General features: G+C 41.7%; 1 protein-coding gene across 2 annotated transcripts in view; it reads left to right on the top strand.

The window, feature by feature from the left end:
* Positions 1-12,818, top strand: part of SYT14 (synaptotagmin 14) — a 175,288-nt gene that overhangs the window by 145,507 nt on the left and 16,963 nt on the right. The gene's annotated exons all lie outside the window — the stretch shown is intronic.

The following is a 12,818-nucleotide window of genomic DNA, read 5'->3' as shown; positions in this document are numbered from 1 at the left end:
ATCCTCTCTGCTACAAGGCCCAGCAGTGGAATTGTTGGCTGTGCCTTACAACCTACTGCAGGTACTTCCCTTCCCACTTTCCTCTCCCATCCTTACTATCCCAAGGATCCAGGCAGAGCAAGTATGGGGCGGGAAAATGAGGAGGAAAGCAATTGGACCAAATTGTGCAGCTGAAACAGGAACTCCACTGCTGGACCCATTCTGCCTGTCTCAGCTGTTGGTTGACAAAGTTACAGGCACTGCAATGAGCCTGATGAGGGGACAGAAGTACCCATCAGCCCTCAGCAACCTTAAATAATCCATCTTCTGTCTACTGAGAATGGGGGTGAGGGGACAAATAGGACCAGCAGGACAGAGCTCAGGAGTGGAATTTGTATGTCTGCTCCACAAATATTCCATCTCCTTGTCCCCTCTTTGCCTTCTCCCTGCCTCTTCTTACTTAGGGACTAGGAGATAGGGAGAGCAGCAGCTGGAGTAGATTGTAGAACTCTAGTCCTGGTCTGAGGAACCAGCTTTGGTTCATCAAACTCAGGTTTTGTGCTGGTCATCTATAGGAAGTTTGCCATTTGGGAAATCTGCTGAGAGAGATGAGCTTGTTATCTGCACTCTTGACAGAGTTTCAGCTCCCAGGCCTCTCCCTAACATCCCCTCCGTATTCCCTGTTAGCTTCAGAGGGGTAAAGAAGAGTGGGGGAGTTGGTAGCTCTAGCTTTGTCAGGAATGTAGCTGAGAAGTCTGTGCATTATGCTGGCAGTCCATAAGTCGATCACTAATACTTCATAGTTCCACTAAGTAATTCTCAAAAGAAGGTCTAATAGCGTTTAGTAATTTAAATTACACATCTTTTGGGCACTATACACTAAACTCAGCAAAGAGAGTTGGTGGATAGAAAGCTGGCTAGATCGTCAGGCTCAACAGGTAATGATCAATGGCTCCATGTCTAGCTGGCAGCTGGTATCAAGTAGAGTGCCCCAAGGGTCGATCCTGGGGCCATTTTTGTTTAATATCTTCATTAACGATCTGGAGGATGGCGTGGACTGCACCCTCAGCAAGTTTGCAGATGACACTAAACTGGGAGGAATGGTACATACGCTGGAGGGTAGAGATAGGATACAGAGGGAGCTAGACAAATTAGAGGATTACACCAAAAGAAATCTGATGAGGTTCAACAAGGACAAGTGCAGAGTCCTGCACTTAGGACAGAAGAATCCCATGCACAGCTACAGACTAGGGACTGAATGGCTAGGCAGCAGTTCTGCAGAAAAGGACCTAGGGATTACAGTGGATGGGAAGCTGAATATGAGTTCACAGTGTGCCCTTGTTGCCAAGAAGGCTTATGGCATTTTGGGCTGTATAAGTAGGGGCATTGCTAGCAGATCGAGGGACATGATCATTCCCCTCTATTCGACATTGGTGAGGCCTTATCTGGAGTACTATGTCCAGTTTTGAGCCCCATACTACAAGAAGGATATGGAAAAATTGGAAACAGTCCAGCAGAGGGCAACAAAAATGATTAGGGGCCTGGAGCACATGATTTATGAGGAAAGGTTGAGGGAACTGGGATTGTTTAGTCTGCAGAAGAGAGGAATGAGGGGGGATTTGATAGCAGCTTTCAACTACCTGAAAGGGGGTTCCAAAGAGGATGGATCTAGACTATTCTCCCTGGTAGCAGATGACAGAACAAGGAGTAATGGTCTCAAGTTGAAGTGGGGGAGGTTTAGGTTGGCTATTAGGAAAAATGTTTTACCTAGGGAGGTGGTGAAATCTCCTTCCTTAGAGGGTTTTAAGGTCAGGCTTGACATAGCTCTGGCTGGGGTCATTTAGTTGCGGATTGGTCCTGTTTTGAGTAGGGAGTTGGACTAGATGACCTCCTGAGGTCCCTTCCAACCCTGATATTCTATGATTCTATATAAGTTTTATGTCTCTCTTGCTCTGTTTTATTTCTAGGTATGTGGAAAATGTGTTAAGGCTTTTGCAACTTTAAAAACAGATTTTTTTGGAATGTTCTCTCTCTCTGAAATCTCTAGTGCAAATGACTCTAAATTTCCTTTTCCAGACATGCCCTACAAATTTGCAGGCTCATCTAAGTTTTCTTCTGGATCTTAGACGAGCTTTGAAATTCAGCTTTAAATAGAAACTTAGCTAGATCTTTAACTGTGGAGCAACTAGATACTGTTCTGTATTCTTGTAGAAAGTAAAGCTATCATTTAAATATTTAGTCTAAGCAGATGCACATTATGACCAAATGAAATAAAATGTTTAACTATTTCTGTACATATTAGCATTTTGTTCTTTTGGACTTAGTATGAAAAAGATCTTTTATGAGACTTATAAAATTACTGTACCCTGAGCAGTAATAGTGTTCTCAAAATATGACAAGCTACACAGGGCTCTTACTTGGCTTGTTTAAAGTCTTTCAGGAAGACAGAATGCTGTTTTGCCAGTTTTGAGAACATAAATTCTATTTTGTCATTTCATTTTATGGCTAATTTATTCATAATATCTTGAGTTCAGAAACAAAACTGAATAATATGGCATTTTTCTTGTTATATTAATTTGGCTGTGCATATTTTTCTAACTTTTAAAGTATGAGTAAGGACATTTTATATAACTTTATAGCCTCCATAGTGATAAATTAAGGCTGTATGTAAGAGTTTTAGTCCCTTGACTATAATGAATGAATTATATTTTTCATTTGATCTCCCTTTCCAGATGTTTTGCCCATAATAACATGAGTTTTTTTGAATAGTAGATTCAGTAGCTTGTTCTCCTGAGAGCAAAAAAACAAAGGGAAAAGGTTTTGATGAAAAGTTATCATTTTAGCAATTTTTGAGGTAATCTGATTATAACCACATAGATAATAATTTAATAACCATCAAAACAATTGTACATTTAATGTGAATATTATTAATGTTGAATCATAGTTGATATCAAGTCTTGTTTTGGGATTTGCATATAGAAAACATGCCAGCATTTAAAGTATTAAATTTTACACAAATGAGAATGTTGTTTCATAAACTGAAGTTACACAATGGTAATATTTGTAAAACATTTGATGTTGCTCCTATGATTTAAGTTGATTCAGTACTTAACTCTGCAAGCTTAGTTTTAAGCACATGAATAGGACTATGCAGTATGCTTAGTTAGGCCCTGATTTGGGAAAGCAGTTAAAGCACATAAGCATGCTTCCTGATCAGGAATGCTGTCTTGAATTGGAGCCTTGTCAGGTGGTTAAAGTTTTTATATATGCTAGCAGGCTCAGAGTCTAAAACAACTTGACTCACAAGAGTGATACCATATGTTCTACTAATTTACCATATTGTAACTCCAATTTAGTAAATTTTCGTACTTATATATATCGAAATCAATGGGGAAATTCTAGTGCTTAAATTAAGTATGTGGTTAAATGTTTTCGGATTAAGGTCTTCATTAACATCTTTTGCCACTGAAAAACATAATTCATATAAACAAACATGACAGAATATTAGAGATTAATTCCTTCTGTAATTTTTGAATATTATTAACCTTAATCTTAACTTTACATGTACTTTACAAACAGAGTATCTTGTTAAAAAAGTTTCTTATAAAACGAATAGTTCCAAAATGAATAATGTTGGACAGCAAGGAATACAGTCCTCTTCTGTCAGATATACTGGTTTATTTGCATACAGACCTGTCTACGTTTATGTGCTTAAATCCCCAGCCTGTCTTGTCCCCAGTTCCTGTGTCACTTTGGCCAGATGTGAGTCTTGTACTGGGAATTTGCCTGTACTTGACAACTTCCAGCATCTGGTCCAACTTTAGTCCTTGAAGATTGATAAATTTCAGTGTTTGGCATCCAACCTTGATTTTTCCTAGTGTGCTCATGGTTTGTAGCCTGTATAGGCTGGCGTTCAGATGAGCTGGTCTACTACTTTCTGGGGAGTAGCAGCTTGCCACCAGAGTGAAAGTCAAGGGACACAGGCTTTGGTAATTTTACTCCTGAGCTTTTTGCTTACACGTAGGATGGAATACTGGTCCTATTGAAGTCAATGGCAAAATGCCCATTGACTTCAGTAGGGTCAAGATTTCCTCCATAATGTGTTGGGAGGTTACCATCCTATGGTTTCCAAAATATTAGGGTTTATCTAATCAGGGATATTAAGGAAAATTAATCCAAATTTTTTTAAGTGGATTAAACCACATTAAACCCCTTTGTAGACACTCCCATTCAGAATTAAACTGGCCTTTATGTGATTTAGCTTGATTTACTTCTAAAGAGAATTAAATTAAACCAAATTAAGATCATTTTAATTCTGAATAAGTGTGTCCAAACAAGGGTTTAATATTGTTTTACTAATCCAGTCTAAATTCACACCTTTAGTTAATCTGGATTAACTTTCATGAGTGTCCATATGTAGATAAGTAAAAGAATAGCCAGTTAAGAGAGATCATTTTTTTAAAAGTTTTGAAAGTTGTAAAATGACAGTGCTGTACTAGGGGGAAAAAACTAGATTAAAAAGAATATTCAGTACATTTAATCTTCATTTCTTCATTTAACTGCTATTTGGCAACATCTTTACTAACGGAGTGAAGCTTATTATTTCATGCATATTTAACATGAGGATATAAGCATCACTTAACTCTTTGGATCTGCTGAATATGTTCCCACTAAGCAGAATTTATGCTAATACTGTCCCAGTTAAATATCCGTCAGTGCCATTCATTATCATTAGGTTAAATTGGCTCCCTGGGAGCTAGCCCTATAAAACATATGATGATGAAGTGATGCACACTGTACCATCTAGCAGATTTCCTGAACTGTCATGTGCTCTAAAATTTTCCTCTTTGCCACTGAGAAAAAGCAGATCAGCCTCTTTTGGGCACAGGAGAGTACTGGGAGATCAAGGGGAATGAGGAATTTAAATTTCCTCCCTAAATCCCATAACCTAATGATATTGAATGTCTTTGGTGAATTTGGAGATGTAGTATCAAATAGAGACCATGTTATTGTGCTCATTGTGAGTTGTTGGTACACTGTGCAAAAATTTTGAAAAACATTGTATTTACTTGAACAGCTTTGCCTTAAAAAACAAACAAACAAAAAACCCGCTTTGTTTTCCACTTTTCTCTTCCCTGCCCAAACAAAGCTCATAAAAAAATGTGTATATAGGACTATGCAGAGGGTGTCTTGAGAGGGTGTCTCTGACTGTTTGGAGTAGCATTGTCTAACTTAACTCTGTAAGAGCCTACAATAATGGTACATATAGGGCTGAATGCTTGAAACAAATGGAAGTTACAATATCAAATTCAGTTCAGCTAGTCACTGAGGCTGGGATTTCAATACATTATATTGATACAGTACAAATAAAAATCAAAAGCTGGCCAAAAAAATTCAATGTGTTAAATGGTTTAATATTAGACATTTCCACAACTAACATGCTGTGAATCACATTTTTGCTACTGACAGATTATCAACAAGGTCTAATCTTTCTTACATATATTTTTTTAAATCTAGAAGACTCAGATGCTTTTGTTTCATAAAATATGAAGGCACATTTTTAACCTGTGCAGGTAGGAAAATGTATAACTTTAACTGGACACAAAATGTGCCCACATCGTTCACCAGTCCAATTGGTTCACAAATTATAACAGACTTCTATTGTTTCATCGTCTGTAGGGTTCCCACATTCCGATCAACAGTGCATAAATACTACTACTTAGTATTAATAATTCGTACTCTGTTATACTTGCCCAACATAGTGCTGGCTCCATTGTAGGTTTGAGCTCTCAGAATTTTCAATGACAAGTTTGGGCAGAAAAGCATAGGACATACCACATCAGCCAGTGCTTGTTCAATAGTAGTACTAAACTATTGAAATTTAAATGTGTTCATCAAAAGCTAATGTCATAATTTGCCAAAGAATAAATAAAAATGAATGAAGAAAGGTTCTGTAAACACATTAGATCCAAGAGAAAGACAAAGGAAAATATAGTCCACTACTTAGCCGGTAAAGAGAGCTAATAACAGAAGACATCAAGAAGGCTGAGGCCTTTAGTGCCTATTTCATTTCAGTGTTCATTAAAAAATGTTGACGGTGATCAGATACTCACAGATAATATTAACGATGAGGGGGAAGGAATGCAAGTAAGAATGGGGAAAGAATAGGTTCAAGAATATTTCAATAAGTTATATATGGTTGTCGTCAGGACCTCATGAAATTCATCCTAGGAGTATTTAAAGAACTAGCTGAAGCAGTTTCTGAACTGTTAGTATTTATCTTGGAGGACTCATGGAGGATGAGAAAAGAGCAAACATAGTACCTGTTTTTAAAAAGGGGAACAAAGAGGATCAGGGGAATTATTGACCAATCTGCCTAACTTCATATCTGGAAAGATACTGGAACAAATTATTAAACAATCAATTTGTAACCACCTAGAGGATAATGGGGCTATAAGTAAGAGCCAACATGGAATTGTCAGGAATAAGTCATGCCAAACCAACATAATTTCCTTTTTTGACAGGGTTATTGGCCTAGTGGATCGGGGAAAGCTGTAAACTTGATAGATTTTGATTTTAGTAAGGATTTTGACACAGTCTCACATGACATTCTCATAAGCAAACTAGGGAAATGTGGTCTAGATGAAATTACTATCAGGGGGTGCACAACTAGTTGAAAAAGTGTAATTATCAATGGTTCACTATCAAACTAGGAGGATGTATCTAACAGGATTCCAGAGGGATCTGTCCTAGGTTCAGTACTATTCAATAGTTTCATTAATTGTTTGGATAATAGGGTGGAGAGTATGCGTATAAAATTTGCAGATGATACCAAGCTGGGAGGGGATGCTAGTTCTTTGGAGAACAGGATTAGAATTCAAAATGACCTTGATACAATGGAAAATTGGTCTGAAATCAACAAGATGAAATTCAATAAAGACAAGTACAAAGTACTACAGTTAGGAAGAAAAAAAATCAAATGTACAACTATAAAATGGGTAATAGGCCAGGCAGTAGTACTGCAGAAAAGGGTCTGGGGGTTATAGTGAATATGAGTCAACAATGTGATGCAATTGCAAAAAAAGCTAATATTATTCCCAGGAGTATTAACGGAAATGTCGTATGTCAGACATGGGAAGTAATTGTCTTGCTCTACTAGGCATTGGTGAGGCCTCAGCTGGAGTACTGTGTCTAGTTCTGGGTGCCACATTAGGGAAGACTGGATAAATTGGAGAGCAAAACAAGATAAAAGGTTTAGAAAACTTGACATATGAGGAAGGTTGACAAACAAAACCAGGCATATTTATTCTGAGAAAAGAAGACTGGGGGGGCACCTAATAAGTCTTTAGATATGCTAAGGGGAGTTATAAAGAAGACTGTGACCAATTGTTCTCCATGTCCACTGAAAGTAGGACAAAAAGTAATGGGCTAAAGCTGCAGCAAAGGAGATTTAGGTTAGGTATTAGGAAAAACTTTCTAACCAATTAAGCTCTGGAGTAGGCTTTCAAGAGAGGAATCCCCATCATTGGAGTTTTTTAAGAACAGGTTAGACAAATGCCTGTCAGGAGTGGTCTAGGTTTACTTAGTCCTTCCTCAGGCAGGGGGCTAGACTAGATGAGCTGTGGAGGTCCCTTCCAGCCCTACATTTCTATGATTCTATGAAATACTCAGTATTAACAAAGCCAAGGAAACAAACAAAACAGCAATATGGGGAAGCAGAACCCATGTAAGATTTCCCCCCAAACATGACCTTCTTCAAAGCTTCTTCCCCATACAGCCCACTTCAGGTTTAGCAAAGCAAAAGAGATTTCTTCATTAGAATAGTGGGCAGCCCGGAGACTTCAGAACCTCTTTCACTCATGCAGAACAGGATTAGCATTTTATATGACAAATGGGCCCTGGTAAGAGTTTGGACAAATGACCTACCTAAAACATTGGGAAGGAAAATATCCCTTCCCCAGTACTTGCACTTACAGTGTGAGTTCAACTGAACTGAGAGCATAATTTATCTCTTACTACAAGCCCAGAATAAGTCACAGGAGGAGATGAACATGTAAGAAACAAACATCCTATCTCAATGAAATTGTGATTAATAGTAAAAAATAAAGATAGACAAATGAAGAAGTTGTGCTATAGACTGGGATGTAGGCAGTCTTGCCTAGTAGTCAGAGCAGGAATCAAGTCTAGTGAGCAGAGCAGATGTCCACGATGGGAATGAAACCCAGGGTCAGCACCAGAGTCAACTGCCAATTACCAGAGCCAGGGGGCAAGCCCGAATGAGAACCAGGAATCAAAGCTGAGGGTCACAGAGTCGAGGTCAGATGCCAAATGCCAGAGCCCAGGGTCAAGCCAGAGTCAGGGTCAGAAATTGGTGGCCAGGGTCAGAGCCAGGACTAGTAACTGATGACTGGAGATGAGGTTTAAGCTCAGGAATTGGAGGAGAAGCAGGAGCATACTGGGAACAGGAGTGAGGGTAGGTATGAGGCAGGAGCCAGAAGTGGAGCAGGAATTAGGAAGAGGGTTGGATGCAAGAGGCAGGCACAAGCAGGGGCCAGTGCAACCACAATAGGAACTCAGCTTGTTACTCAGACAAACTTCCTGTGCAGACTTCTGGCTTAAATAGTGTGGTTGTACCAATTGGTGGAGCAGAGCAATCCTCCAATCGGGGCTTCTGTGGGTGATGCCTTGGCTGAGGCTATAGTCCCACCAGCTTCTTGGCCCACCACATTTCAGAATGCACTGCGTGGAGGCTAGGGTGTTGTGCCTGCCTGGGGACTCCCAGGTCTGAGTTTGAGACCCAGAACATCGCAAGCTCTACATAAGAGATACCATTACAAATACCAGATTTTTTCGATACTTTCTAGAGAACAATGTCTGCTGTTTAATTTGACCCAGTTAACTCTGTTTGCTGATAGGGAAGAAAACAGAACTGAACTCCCAGGAATAGGAAGTCACTTCATGTGCCACAGGGCTAAGGTTCAGATAGTAAGAAAACTTTCCTCAGGAGTTCAACATGCCAACACTGTGCACTATATGTATTTTCCTCTATGAGGAAAAAAGGTCTTGTATTTCTTTTGGTTTATTGATGGTTGTGCAGTAGGAACCAGTTATAATGTGTTTGATAGAAACATTCCTGTACCTGATATACTCCTTTAGGGATTCTTTTTAAAAGGTTCAGTTTTGTTTTCTATTTGGTACATACAAAGAAGTTAACAGAGAGAGTCTCTTAATCTCAGATGTGTACATACACAGTACATTTTAATCTTGTAATCGGATGTAAATTCACCCATTCGAATGATGTTGATCAAATCAATTCTGAAAGACCTTCAGATAAAGTACCAGCGCTGTGGTGTATGCAGAAAAGATTTAAAGATCAACCGGGGGTGATAGCTCTGATGTATAAAGCCAGAAAGCTAGAAATCAGGGCATTTTAACATAAAGCTATTGCCCTTCTGACCAAATGCTTGAAAAAGGTTTTACCACTTAGTATTTTTATTTTGTACTTAGTGTACTAAAAATATATTTTTGTCACAGATAATCGAGGAAAAATATAATTATCTTAATGCAAACAAACACCTTTATGAATAGGTCAGTGGAGATAAACTTGTTTTGACAGGTTTTAAGGATAGAGCATTGGGCTGAGACTCAGGTGACCTGGGTTCTAGTCTCAGCTCTGCTGGATGACCTTGGACATACCACTTTATTTCCCAGTGCCTCAGTTATCCCCAGAATGGGAATACAGATACTGCCCTCTTTTTAAAAAGTGCTTTGAGATCTGTGGATAAAAAGCAGAAGATATTATTAATAATTTATTTTACCTTACTCACAGTGAAACTGCTGTGATGAAGTGGCCTCCATGCTGATTTATAGGTAGGTTCAAGGCAGATTTAGATGGCAATGAAAGGCAGAAATAGAACTCCATTATTGTCATAAGATTAAAGCTTTATTGTGTCCATCTTTATATTCATGTTGTATTGGTTAACAATTTCATAATTAATATTTTAAAAGTTGGCACTTGATTATTGTGCTTTTATTTATCAAAATATCGGTACCATCCGAAGGCAGGTAATACAATATCATTTCTTTCCGCACTTTCTTAAAAAGACTGGTGACCTCTTTTTGGATTTTCTACCATGTGCGCAGAGTAAAAACAAGATAGGACTTGGAAAGGAGCCCAGTGATACTGTTATATTTTTAAATCTTCATGCAATATACAGACTAAGGACTAAGTGAGGGTAAATACCAGTAGCCATTGCTACCAAGAAGAGGGTCACTTGAAAGGCAATAAATGGATCTGTTTCAATGTAGATCTCCACATCAACACTCAGGTAGGGCAGCATACACTGGGAAAAATACTGTAGAGAAGAAATCCTGCTAATATAGACTCTCCTTGAGTTCATATAGCTTTTGCTATAGTGTTTAATGGGACCTCCCCATAATGGTCAGTGTGGTGGACAATTGCTGTTGCCATGTATGAAAATGCTTCTAGTCCTTAGTTTGTGACATTTTCCATACTGCCATCTATGTGTAGAAAATCTTCACCAAGCACTTCTCTCTCTTGCTCATCTCTGTTGCTGAGTTTTCCCTCTCTGAGCATCACCTGGTCCCTTTCAACATTGCCCTTCAGCCCCTCCCCTTGTCCTGTCACTCAACCTTCTCCTTCGAGTGCTTGCTCATATCGATTCCAATTAGGTGTGCATGTGCCGCGTGCACAGCCGTCGGAGAATTTTTACCCTAGTAACACCTGGTGGGTCAGCGGTGGAGCCCCCTGGAATGGCACCTTTATGGTGCTTGATATATACCCCAGCTGACCCAGTGCCCCCTCAGTTCCTTCTTACCACTCGTGATAGTTGTTGGAACTATGCTACCCTCCACTCTTCCTAGCGTATTCCTCATAGTTTTGTTCATAGTTAATAGTTGTAGTTATAGTCTTTAATAGTTGGTGGGTTTGAAGGGGTTTCCCTACTTCCCATCTTTCTCTTGGGCTCATGCCCGAGGCTCTGGGCTTTAAACCCTGCGGTTGCTGCTCTAAGCCTATGTTAATGGGCGACCCCCATGATTCTTGCCTGCAGTGTCTGGGGGAATCTTATCAAGCTGAGAAGTGCAGGATCTGTAAAGGGTTTAGTTTCTGGACTAAGAAGGAGCGGGACTTTCGTTTCAGACAGCTCCTCATGGAGGCGGCTCTTAGCCCTCAGCCTCCAGTGGCATGCCAACATCCGGCACCAAGCACTTAGATGTGCAGCGCCCTGGTGGAAGCAGTAGGAACGGCACCGCGGTTGGACTCTGATAGAGACCTGTGGCGCCGACATCATCGGTCTGGCACCGCTCCCACTCTTGTGGCCAGAAGTGGCACCAGAAACCGGAAAAGGCTGGCCCACCTCAGCAAAGACCAGCCTCCCTGGAACTGTCCACAGAGTCACATCCTGCAGTGGAGCCCCCAGGAGTGCAACATGCATCTTTGGCACCATTGACTCTGGCCTCGAGGGTGGAGCTGTTGAGTCTGGTGCGACTGGACTCCTGGACTCACAGTGTCATTGAGGTCCTGTTGCCGTCTACCTCAGATCCTTTGCAGCAGCAAAGGGATCTGATTGCCATGACAGTGTCGGCATCCCCTCAGCCTCAGACCAAGGTGCTGGTACCTGTACGTGTGGCACCGTCCTGGGGCAAGCCAGCACTTATCCATCCACCGGCACCATCAGTTGAGCTGCAGCACCGATCCTGTTCTCAGCACCATTCCCGCTCCTGATACTGCTCGCAGTCCCAGCGCCATTCACAGTTCCGCCATCACTCTCCATCGCTACGCCGGTCATATTTGCAGCGCTGGTCATGCTTGTGGCACCGCTCTGACTCCCGGCACCGGTCTCGACACTGCTCCATCCACCAGTTGCCATTGAGGAGCAGATCCCGGACCCGATGCTGCTCTCGATGCTGGTCATTGTCACAGCCTAGGTCCAGATCCAGGCACCGTTCCAGGTCCCAGTACCGGTCCAGATCCTGGCACCGCTCCCCTACATTGCGGCGCTGCTCTCCACTGTCTCTTCGGCATGACTCAGCGCAGACCCACTCGGCACCACCATGACCATTCGTCAGGGTCAGAGGCAGGGTCGCGTTTCTTAGATTGCCACCATTTGGAACACAGCCACCTGGACTCAGCGGCTGGACATTGGCAGGCACAGGATCAAGGTCCAGCTCAAGGGTCCATCCAATGGCCATTCTGGACGCCCTGGGTGTACCACCAGGCCCAAGGTGCTCCATCTGGGGCCTCTCAATCAGCCCCGTCTGAGCCGCAAGTAACAAAGGCTACCGCTAGCCAACCTGCCCCTGGCGGCATGGAGACCGTGGTGACTTCTCTCCCAGCTTCAGGCCCTCCTCCAACTCCAGTTCCTGGTCCAGGCATCAAGGTCGCTGGCACAGGGCAACTAGGCCCAGCTCTGCAAGATGCCCCAGATGACCCTCTTCCTCCTATGTCCTCCTCCTCATCCTCACCCAATGAGGTGGAAGCGGGCACTGCAATATCGGGTCCCTCTCTGATAGACCTCCACACCCACCAGGACCTCCCATGTAGGGTGGCGCGGAATATGAGCCTTCAAGTGGAGGAAGTGATAGAGGTGGAGGACCCTGTGGTTGATATTTTGTCTGCCAAAGCTCCATCAAGAGTGGCTCTACTCCTTATTCGGACCATTCAGACCACCACCAGAACAATCTGGCAAACGCCCGCATCCATTCCCCTGACTGCTAAGGGAGTGGAGTGGAAATACTTTGTCTCCTCTAAGGGGTATGACTAACTTTATACGCACCCACAACCCTGTTCACTGATGGTGGCCATAGTAAACTAAAAG

This window comes from Gopherus evgoodei, chromosome 3, assembly GCF_007399415.2.
Source record: "Gopherus evgoodei ecotype Sinaloan lineage chromosome 3, rGopEvg1_v1.p, whole genome shotgun sequence".
NCBI classification, from domain to species: domain Eukaryota; kingdom Metazoa; phylum Chordata; order Testudines; family Testudinidae; genus Gopherus; species Gopherus evgoodei.
Note: the sequence above shows the minus strand (reverse complement) of the source record. Positions and strands in the feature narration are given on the sequence as shown.